The sequence below is a fragment of the Lonchura striata genome, chromosome 15 (assembly GCF_046129695.1).
Source record: "Lonchura striata isolate bLonStr1 chromosome 15, bLonStr1.mat, whole genome shotgun sequence".
Lineage (NCBI taxonomy): Eukaryota > Metazoa > Chordata > Aves > Passeriformes > Estrildidae > Lonchura > Lonchura striata.
Genome location: NC_134617.1, coordinates 2,207,871 through 2,219,761, shown reverse-complemented (window position 1 = coordinate 2,219,761; position 11,891 = coordinate 2,207,871).

Here is an 11,891-nt window from a genome sequence, read left to right as displayed (position 1 = left end):
TGAGCAGATTGGTACCCACGAGTGGGCTTATCCCACAGACTCCAATATCCTGATGTGAGGGAGGTCTGGAGGATTTGAAAAGAAATGAGACACCAGGTTCAAAAGCAACTGCAGGGATGCAAACTCACCTGCTTGCCTTTAGTGTAGAATATATTTTTACTCAAAATTCCTCATGACACGATGCCCTCAATGTCTGCTTCAGGCAACACTTTTTTTTTTTCCCAGCCTCTGAAGCAATCATAGAAAATTTGCTGCTTTGATTTGAGAGCTGTGCTGTGAAAAGGTGGCTGCACACCTGGTGTGGGAGAGTCACTGCTCTCTGTTGCAATTTATTTGTTTCTTTTTCCCCCAAGCACAAGCTTTTGTGACCATTTAAGGCTGAGAGATTTTCTTTCCTGGTCATTATTTCTCCCAGCACTTATTCTACCATGCCTGGCATTTCTGTTGGCTTCCTGCTAGTTAAGTTGTGTATTTTCTATATCCAAACAGATAAGAGAGTAGGTTTAGGTTAGGGATTAGGAAGAAATTGTTCCCTCTAAGGGTGGTGAGGCCCTGGTACAGAGAAGCTGTGGCTCCCCCATCCCTGGAAGTGTCCAAGGCCAGGTTGGATCATATCTGCAGCAACCTGGGATAGTGGAGGGTGTCCCTGCCCATGGCAGGGGGTGGAACTGAGTGATATTTAAGGTCCTTTCCTACACAAACCATTCCATGACTCCATAATCTTCCTCAATCCCACACACATTTCAATAGTGGGTGTTTGGGAATATCCTAATTTTGTGTTTATCTGTTTATTCCTGCGTCCCCTGTGTGTGTTGGGAGCAGTCCCTGCAGTGTTTGCAGGGAGCAGGACCCCAAGCTCTGAGCTCCTCCTGGAGGTTTGGGGCACAGGTGCTTTTGTGCAGCTGCACATCCATGTTTGCACAAGGAGAGCAATAAACTTCAGGCTCTCGTGTCAATTAATTGTGCAGTTTGGCCTGGGATTATGTCCCAATGTCAACAACTGTTTGTTAATATTTAAAAAGGGCTTGACAGATTCTTAACTGGTTAATAAATAACTCAGGGAAGAGAAGGTTCTTTTCTAAATTACAAGTTAGTTTGCTTTATTTTTAATGATGTCCCTTGCATGTACCTTGTAAAATTTCTTGAAAGCATAAGTGAGTGACAGGCTGGTGGCACTGAAATCTCCTGTGCTTTTTCCTGTGTTCAGCCAAGGCAACTTCATTTTAGTCTCTTCCATCCTATGAAATATGGTCTAGGGGTGAATAAACTGCCATAAATAAAGCTTCTAAAGGACTGTGCAACTTGGCCCCAGAGTTTGTCCTCTTGCAAAATCCAGGATTATGAATTCCAGGTGATGTCATCGCAGGTATGAAATCCTTCCAGCCAGTAGAGATCGGGTTATTTTCCTCATAGCATTCCTGAGACCAACTGCCTGTGAATCTGGGATCCTGCAATTGATTTTGCTTCTCCATCTGTTGGAACAGCCCTGGCAGGGAGTGCTCAGGCTCCCATCCCCCTGGATTATTTGGTGAATGTTTCTTTCATCTTAGATCACAGACAGACAAGCATCAGCTCACGAGGTGTCATGTACCAGCTACTGAATTTAGAGCTGCAAGAAGCAGAAAACACAGGCTCTGCTTCTTTAATTAGTTCCTGCATCTGCTTTTTTAGCTGATCAGAAGTCCAACAGCAGGAATATTTGGCCCAGGACACTGATAGCCATGCAATGAGATCATCAACAATTCTTTCCAAAAGGGAAAGTTAAGGAGTCTTCCTTCAAGGTCCTGGAATAGATTTCCTGTTGAAAACCCAGATAGTTTCACTATTCCAGTGTCACAGGACCACTTCTGGCCTTGATGTGGAGGGCTGAGAACCTCGGTGGAGTTCCTACCCTCAAGCACATGAATTCCAAAAAACCAGAAAAGCCTCAGGCTGGAGCTGAGGGAGCTCTTGCTGTCTCCAGCTGTGTCCCTGCTGAGCTGCTGATCCCTGCTGTGGCAGCACATTTCTCTCCCTCTCAGGATTTTTCATAGAGGTGCACAGAGAGAAATGAGAGAGAAAACAATTCCTATCTCTGCTCCTTGTTTTTCCCATGTGGAATGTGTTTGGAGAATTGTTTACCTGGGGTGGATTTACTTGGTTGGATTCTGGTAAGGATTGTTTGAGCCTGATGGCCAATCCAATCCAATCCAATCCAATCCAATCCAACCCAATCCAATCCAATCCAATCCAACCCAACCCAACCCAACCCAATCCAACCCACCTGGGGCTGGGCTCTCAGAAGGGATCACGAGTTTAGTCAGAGAAAGTAGTTTGTAGTTTTAGTATCCTCCTTTTCTATAGCATATTAATGTATTTTAGCATAGTTATAATAAAGAAATCATTCAGCCTTCTGAATTGAGTCAGACATCAGCATTTTTTCCCATTGGGTTTGCCTGCATTACAATAGGACCTGGCTCACTGCAGGAGGGAAATTGAGTGATTTTTTTTTTGCACTTTTTACATCATTTTCCATTTTTTACATCAGGGCAGCCCCGTTCTCCCAGGGATGCTCCTGGCCACTCTCCGGAAGGATGCTCTGATCTCTGGGTACCAGCTCAGCCCAGCAGCACCATTTGTGGCTGAGCTGTTCTGCTGCTGATGATTTCTTGTAGCTTTTCTCACCTGTTTCCACCTCAGCAAAGCAGTTCTGGCTCTGCTGAAGGAAGGGTTGGATGAGGATGTGTGGTGATGCTTCTACCCCTGTCAGCCCCTAAATTATCAGGCTAGCCCAGAGATACAAGGCCTGGAGGGGAGGAACATCAGGAGATGGGCAAAGATCCCAAAAGAGACTCTCACCCCACTGTGGTTGTCCAGCTCTTTATTCCATGAGGTCCAGGGAAAAGAGTGGGGGAAAAGAGAGTGAACAGGAAGGGGAAGCCTTATCTGGGCTCTGGACAGGGAGGGCTCTTTTGGCTCTGGAAGGAGGGGTCCAGGCTTATTTGATCAGTCACAGGGGACCTTGGGAAGGGGGGAAAGCATGGCCTGAGTGCCCTGTAACAGCGTGGTACTGGGGGAATGCAGGAGATGCACTTTGATGTGAGCACACGATGGGGCTGGGGGGGATGTCCCACAGCTGTGCCCTGTGGAGCTCGAGGAGGTCTGTACCTGTCAGAACCCCGGCCTGGTTCAGGGGCTCCGAGTGGTGGAAAAGTCTCTCCTCCAGCCCGAGCTTCCAAAGAAAGGCTCAGCAGTCTCTGTTGTTGGTCTCAAGGTAGTTTATTGCAAGTTATCTAAAAGATTTTCTCCTTGAGATGCTGTGGTTTGCTCAGAGCTCAGGCAGAGGCACACACACACCCTGACATCCTCTCTGACCCCGACTGCTTCTTCTCTCCCACCCAGGGCTGCTGCTGTCTTTGATATGGTACATTATGTGTTACATGTTTGCAGTTTTTCCCAATGCCCATTACCTATATTAAATGGTGATTTTCTATCTTTTATATGTACATTACGTGTTACATGGTTACAGTTTTTCCCAATGCCTATTACCTATATTAAATGGGGATTTTCTATCTTTTATATGGTACATTATGTGTTACATGTTTGCAGTTTTTCCCAATGCCTGTTACCTATATTAAATGGTGCTTTTCTATCTTTTATATGGTACATTACGTGTTGCATGGTTACAGTTTTTCCCCCAATGCCTATTACCTATATTAAATGGTGCTTTTCTACTCTAAACCAATCTGTGAGTGCCAACATCACCAAGAACATGGAGGTAAGGAAGGAGAAAGAGGAGGAACAGGACCAGTCTACATTCCTCCATCTTAAAACCTCTGACCCCCATGTACAAAGTAAAAAACCCCCTGCACAGGTGCTAAAACCCCCTTTGTACAATACTAAAAAATTCTTCCCTCTACTTTGTGACTACTTCTACTCTAATATCTAAACTTTTGTGACTTCTTGTTCCACCTGCAAGGTTGGTAACTCATCCCATGGCTCAAACCCAAAATCCCAGCTGTTTCCAGCTGCCTGCCAGGGTCTCAAATGCTTCTGACCTGGGCCTGGAACCTCCAAAATGTCTGAGGGACATTTTGAGCTCTGACAGAGCGGACATCTACCCACCCAGAGTGGCCCAAAGAGCTGCCAGCAGTCCCTGGGCTGTCCCTGCTGCTCAGCCTCTGCCTGCAGCACGTGTGAGGAGTGAGGAATCCTCTGCACACCCCGCTGCCCTTCAGGTCGGGCCACATTCCTGGGAGCAGCTCTGGTCCCTGCACAGCTCCTGCCTCAGCTGTGCTTGGCTCCGCTGCTTTCCCCAGAACAAACCTTTCCTGTCATGAAAAGGTTTAAAAGGGATAAAACAACGGGGTCTGGTGGACAAGGCCATGGGGGACAAGAGGAAAGCAGAGACACAGCCATGGCTGGGCACTCCACCCTGGGCTTGGTGGAGTCTTGGAGGGCTTTTCCAGATCATTCCGTGGCTCTCTGGTGATGCCTCACTCCCCACCAAGGAGGTTTGAGACACTTCTGCTCTTCCTAGGTGAAGGAAAAATGTGTGGGTAAAATAAGAAGGATGTCCTTGTGGGGGTTTAAAGAGCTTCCTCCGTGAAAAAAGAGGCTCCTGAGTTTAAATTTGCAGCAACCTGAGCATTATCCAGCTGTATTTCACATCTGCAGCTCCCAAGGAACCTCTGGGTTCCTCACCCAAAGCCTGTTGTCTTTTCTGACAGTCCCAGGTGTGTTGGGGTGGTTTATTTCCTCCTTTTGATTTAGGTAACTCTGGTTTTTAAACCAGCACATGCCAGCTTGGACAGAATTCCCTCAGATGTCTGGCTAAGCAGCAGGTGCTGCTCTCTGTTCTGGAAGGAGAGCAGGGTCAGCGGGCTGATCCCTCATTTCCAGAATATCCACATTTAGCTGCTTTTGCCTCTGGAGAGCTGTCCAAGTCTGGTTCACAGCTGGGGATGCAGGTGCAGCCGAGCAAAGCTGCAGTGAGCAGGGTGAGGCTGAGGCAGCTCCCATCCCCTGAGGGAGGCTGTGCTCTGCTCTGAGCCCCTGGAAGGTGCTGCCTGGGCTCTGCTCACCCTCCCAGACCCTCCTGGTGGCTTTTGAGCTGTGCTGTCACCCCCTGCAGCAGCTCTGTGAGCTCTGAGCACCTCATTCTCCTACTCTGGTGCTGCGAGCAGCCACTCCCCAGCCCCTCAGAACTCCTAGAAAGGGAGGAGGATGGAGCCAAGGGCATTTTTCTGCTCTGTGACACCACAGCAGGGCTGCAGAGCTTGGCCTGAGTCCCCAGCAGCACCAGGAGGGACCAATTCCCCCCAGAGGACAAGTCCTGTCCTTCCATTTTTAGCCCATTGGTAAAAGGAGGGCTCTTTTCCATTTTTCCCCCCTTTATTCTTTGGATGCCAGTCTCTATTGTTGGAGGAATCTCGTGCTAGGAAGTTGGGATGGGGAAAAGGAAGCTCAGAGACACAGCAGCCAAACCCTTTGCAGGAATCTGCTCTCCTCTGAAGGTTAAAGCTTGTGATTTTTCTGATTTCCTGGAAATGATTGGAGTTTCCTTTGTTCTCCTTTGCAGTGGCTGCTCTGATAAGCCCTGAGGGATGCTTTCCTTGGACAGATCTGGAACTTTTACAGAAAAAAAAAACCAACAAAACAAACAAAAAACCGAAAGTAAACCCATGTCCTGTTTTCCCCTATTCCATTTCTTGTAAATCAGGGGGTTTTGTTTCAGTGAAGGACTCAGGGCTCTGTATGTGTAATTTTTGGGGACTGCAGGCCCTGCAGCACCATCCTCCCCAGGCTGCTGTGAGGGGAGAGCTCTGCATGCACTGTGTGGTCTGACCTTTGCTGTTTGGAGAGAGGCTTTGGGCTGACACAGCCTGGAGATGGAGAGGGTTTGGAGGCTGATGTGAAGTTTGCTGGGAGCCCAGAGCCCTTTCCAGGCAGAGTTCAACCCTGGAGCTTGGGAATGGGAATGAGGTGTCAGGAACGTCCCTGCTGGGAGGGCAGAGCCTGGGCTCTCCTGGCTGCCCTGCAGGGTGGTGGCAGCTGCTGTGGGCAGCTCTGCTGGGGGAGAGGAGGAAGGGAAGGAACTTAGACCAAAATCTGGAGTGTCCAGTCCTCCTCCACCCCTCCCCACGACTTGGAGGCCTCTCCATGGCTGTGGGGAGGTTTTTTGTGCTGTGCTGGGAGGCAGCAGCTGGGCTTGGTGCCCCCCTCGTGCCTTTTCCCTCTATTGGAAATGCAGGTGAAATGCTGATGTCTGACTCCAGCTCAGAAGGCTGAATGATTTCTTTATTATAACTATACTAAAATACACTAATATACTATATAAAGGAGATACTAAAACTACAAACCTACTTTATCTAACTCCCAACTCATGACCCTGTCTGAGAGCCCAGCCCAGGTGGGTTGGATTGGCCACCAGGCTCAAACAATCCTCCCCAGAATCCAAACAAGCATCACCCCAGGTAAACAATTCTCCAAACACATTCCACATGGGAAAAACAAGGAGCAGAAATAGGAATTGTTTTCTCTTTCTTCTCTCTGAGCTCTTCTATGAAAAAGTCCTGAGACAAAGAAGAATGTGCTTGCCACATCCCCCCACCAGCCGAGCTGCAGGGTGATGGCAGTGCCACCAAACCCCTCCAGGTGACCCAGAAATCTGCCCTAGTTGGGTTAGTTTGTTTTTTCTCCAGCTGCCAGCAATGTGGTGGGAGCAGCTGGAAGGAGACACGGCAGCTCTGTTCATAAAAGTCCAAATGAAGGATGGAAACAGCTGCTGGCACCTGGAAAAATGTTTGCTGTGGGACGCTAGAAATGTCACCCTGTGGTGCACGTGGCTGCTCACAGGCACCATTTCCTCATCACTGCCAGGAAAAAAGGCAGGTGATGGATGGGCTGGTGTAAGGCAGGAGCAGAGGGAAGGCAGCAGGCTCAGCCCTTGCCAGGCAGTGGAGAGGATGCCTTGCAAAGTGTCCTTAAATACCGAGAGGTATCGCAAGTATCGGGAGATGTCTCCTCCTTCTTTCTGCACAGGTCTCCAAAAGATGCTGCTCCCTCTTTTCTTTCCATGAAACACCCCAGGGACAACATGCACTGCGAGGATGGGGCCTTGCTTCCAGGACAGAAAGCCTTTTCAAAGGGAAAGGCTGAATGTCCTCCCAAAATTTCAGTTCTCTGGCACTACGGAAGAAAGGCTGTGAAGTCCTCCTGATTTTTGGGACATCATCTGAGAGGTCTTGGAGCCCAAACCAGCCTGGGGGTGTAATTCAGCTGCTAATAGACAGCTCTGATTTCTGTGGCTCTGTAACCATCCCCAAATCCACATGCTGCTGGAGTAGCTGCCTCTCTCCAAGTGCCTCTCAAAGGAGGAGACAAATCCTCTATCCCTCTCCAAGTCACAGAGGAAATATATTAAGATTCATACCTCGACCTTGTATTTGGGGAAAAAAAATTGCCAATGCAGGTGTAGCTGCAGAGATTTCCCTGTCCATGACAGCAGGGCTGGAACAAAATGATCTTTAAGGTTCCTTCCAACCCAAGCCATTCCATGATTTATTGGAGTCTCTTTAAAACCACATTGTGTGACTCGGGAGTTGTTATCTCCAGTCTGAACTGTTGAGTCTCAAGGGTGTGCTTTGGTTTTTTTAATAAAAATATCCTGTCTTTATTTAATAGCTGAGATAGAAGGTTCAAGCCAGTATCTCTTGGGAAGACTCTAAAATTGGCAGCTAAAAAAGGAATCCCAGTGGAATTGAAGAATTGTGGATGCTTTATAGGAGAATTACTGACATTTCTGGAACGTGGATGTACATTTAATTTGGAGACAATTGTGCAGATGTAGCACAGCTTGGCAATTGTTTTATTTTGCCGATAAGGGTGCACAGGGACAGCAGTGTCATTCTTTAGGACTTTCTGCTTTGCTCCTTGTGGCTCTTCCCTGCGTGGTGTCCTGGCTCAGATCTGTTCCTGCAGTGGTTTGGGATCGCTGCCCACACTGCTTTGAGGTCCCTGGTACAGGGATCCCTGCTTGGGATCCTGCTTACAGTGCTTTGGGATCACTGGTTACAGTGGTTTAGGATCCTGGTTACACTGGTTTAGGATCCCCATTTACAGTGGTTTTGGATCCCTGCTTACACTGGTTTAGGATCCATTTACAGTGGTTTTGGATCCCTGCTTACACTGGTTTAGGATCCATTTACAGTGGTTTAGGATCCTGGTTACACTGGTTTAGGATTCCTGGTTACAGTGCTTTGGGATCACTGGTTCCACTGGTTTAGGATCCCTGGTTACACTGGTTTAGAATCCCCATTTTCAGTGGTTTAGGATCCCTGCTTACACTGGTTTAAGGCTCCTGCTTACACTGGTTTAGGATTCCTGGTTACACTGGTTTAAGATCCCAGGTTACAGTGGTTTAGGATCCGTGGTTACAGTGGTTTAGGATCCCTTCTTACACTGGTTTAAGGCCCCTAAACTCAGCTGTGTGTCACAGCTTTGCTCCAGGGAGCTCCTACAGCCCCTTCATCTGCTTTCACAGCCCTTGTGGGGGCTGAAGCCGTGGTTCCTGCAGAGGGGTTTTATTTTTGCCGTGGCTCTTGGTGAGCACACGGCCCTGGAGTGGGAAAATCCCTGCTGAGTTTGGAGCTGGGCTGCAAAGAGGCCCTGCCCCAGAGAGCTGCCTGCCCTTTAGGGATAATTTGCTTTTCATTACACACAAGCGCTTCTACAAATTCCTGAACCCAGACTTTTGGTCAAAAGGTCTAACCTGAAGCCTCTTTCAGGATTTTTATTTTAAATCAAAGCAGCTACTGTGATTTTTTTTTTTCATGGCAGAAAAGCCAGCAAATCTCTAAGCTACCTGCTAGAGAAGAAAAACCAGGCACCATATGCAATGTAGCTCTTGCTCTAGCTCAAAAATGCCGAACTCTGGGAGAGAATTCGTCCCACCAAACGCCCACTAAGCACATTTTTTAAATCTGGTTTCTCAGCCTTTCGGGAAAGGAGAAGCAAAATCTTCTTGCCTGCTGGAACTGGGCCCCGTTTCATGAAATTAAATGGCTAAGAAGGAAAAAAAAAATATATCCAAGGCAAGGATGCTATTCTCAACAAAGGAAACAGTATATGCAACAGCTTCTGCAGCATTCCTGCAACATGATGTCTTTCCCTGCAGAGTCTCAGTCAGGAATTGATTGTCTAAGCAGAGAATTGCTCGATTCAGAAAGGCTTCAGGCACACTTCATGAAGTGTTTGCTGAAAGGATGAATAGATGGGCATGTGTGCATACAAATCTGTAAATCATGGCTTGTTCTGCCCCAAAGAGGACAGCTGAGGCTGGGCTCTGTCACTGGGGTTGGTGTTCTCAGGGGATGAAGGCAGCAGTGTCCACACACGGGGTCAGGACGTGGATGCCACAGCTCCAGGACGATCTGTGGCACTGATGGGAGAGCTGCAGCTCCCAGAGGGGTAGCAGCACTCCTGCTGCTCTGCTGGCTTCTCAGTTAAGGGCAAGTCTGGTGAGTGCCTCTCATTTGGGTTCTCTTTTGTCCCAGTTTTTTTCCCAAAGCGCTGTGTGGATTGTGGTGTGAGCTGCCGGGGTGTTTGGTGGCACCACTGCTGTGAGCTGTCACTGCCACCCCAGCCCTGCTGCCCTCCTGCTCAGGGATGCTCTGCTCTTTGGGCTGATTTGGCTGGAATTTGGGTGAATTTTGCCCCGCTCTGGGGGTTTCTGGACGAGGGGTGGGAGAGCTGGCACCAACCCCAGAGCTGAGAGGTGCTGCAGAAGAGCCCTGCGAGGAGCTGTGCTGTGAGCAGGGCTCCTCTGGGAGATGCTGAGCAGGGAGGGGAGGCTTCAGCAGCCAGGTGGGCTGGGGACCTGCCACAGGTGCCCCCAGAGAGCCCTCCTGCCCCCCAGCTTTGGGCAGCAGTGGGGTGCCAGCAGCTCGGCGTGTCCCCCTCCTTGGGGCAAGCCAGGGGAGCCCACAGCTCCCAGAGCTGAACCCCCCAGCCAAAACCCATTTTCTGTCAGCTGAGGCTGTGCCAGGAGGGAAAAACCCCAGAGAAAAGCTGTGAGAGCACACAGAAATCCCTGCAGTGCCCAAACGTGACCCCGCAGCCGAGGCTGGGGGACATCCTGAGCATCTCCTGCCACTCAGGGCTCTCTGCATAAATCCTGGGAGTGTCCAGGCAAATGTCACAGCGGCTCTGTGTCCCTGGCTCACCCCATGGGTGACACACTGGGGACACTCCTAATGTGGCTCTGGCCCAGCTGAGCAGGGTCTTGGTGGGCTCTGCTCTGCCCCTGCCCACCCAAAGCTGCCCCACAGCCCATCAGGCAGGGCCTTTGTGCCTGGTGGCTGCCACAGGAGCACGGGCACCGCCTGCCCACAGAGCTCCTTGCTTATAAATTAACTACAAGTCGCCAAGGGTCAGCTCCTTTTTGCTTTATTATGCATGAAAAGTTCAGGAAGGTCGAGCAAGGAGTGAAAGATGTTTTTTTCCTGGATTGTTTTCTGCCTATCCAGTAGCCCTGTGCCCTCTCTTAGTGCTTGATTTCAGGAGGATAACTCCTAAGTAGAGACTTTAAAAGTTGGTCTCATTTTTAGAAGGTGACAGAGGCAGTAAATGCAGGATTCATCTTGGTTTGGTTTGGTTTTCCCATGAGCACCTAAAATGTAAAATATTATCAACTGCTGCATTTAAAAGTGGCCTTTCAGTCATTGCCCTGCCTGGGGAAATCAGTAACAGGTGAAAGAGCTGGAAGCAGGGGCAGATGAGCTCCTCTGTTTGTGTTTCTCACTTGTCTGCTCCCCAAAGAACTCCCAGAGGTCAAACAATTCTGTCTGCCACGGAGAGCTGTCCTGTTTTCTGGCAAAAGCTGGGCTTTAGGCAGCCCCAGCCCTGGTTTTCTCTCCCCAGTGCCTCCCAATTCGGACAGATTTGCCTTGGCTGCTTTCCACAGAGCTCAGGAGAAACCCTCCTGCCAGCAAATGTGGGGTTTGGTTTTGTTCTGTGTGGTTTTTTTTTTTTTTTCTTCCACAGAATTTTCTTCTTCCTTCTGGGGAGGATTTCTCAGTCTCCCAAAATTCGTCATGTGATATTCGTGTCTCATGAAATGCATCCTCCTGGCTTGTGGGAATGCTGCTCCCTCTAATCCCAGAGCAGGGGCTGTGGGAATGGTGCAGAGACAGAGATCAGGGGTTCAGGGATGGATTTGGGAATGGTGAGCTGATATCAGGGAATCAGGGATGGATCTGGGAATGGTGCAAGGCAGATCAGGGATTCAGGGATGGATTTGGGAATAGTGCAAGGTGGCTATCAGGAATTCAGGGATCCAGGGATGGATCTGGGGATGGGCACAGCTCTCCTGCCTGCCCAGTGCCCCTTGGCTAAATGTGGGTCAGTTTGTGTTCCCAGAAGCACAGGGGATGGAAAGCCTGGGGTTGCACTCTGGGTTTGTTTTTTGGATCTCCAGAGCACGCTCTGATCACAAACTTTTCCAGTCTGGGTAAGCTGATTCCAGAATTTTAGTCCAGCCTGAAGTGGACAAGTGTCCCCTGCCCCTGATTCACAGCACTTCCACTTCCCCTGTGGTGGCTGCTGATCACCACGTGGACACTGGGAGCCTCCCCAAGGAAAAGGGGAAGGAGAGAGGGGTTTCCCCAAGCATTTATTTTATCAATATTTGTCAGAAACACTTCTTGTTTTCTAAAGAGTCCCGGTTTGCAAATCTCCAGGTTTCCCGTTAGGAATTCCTACTCACCATCTGAAAATCCTTGCCCCCAGTTAGCCTGGGATTGGCACCCAACACCCAGAGGCTGGATCCAGCCTTTCCCAAGATCAGCCTGTTGCACTGGAAAGTCCTTCTGCTTTCCTTCCCGTACTGAAAGAATAATTTGCTTTTATAT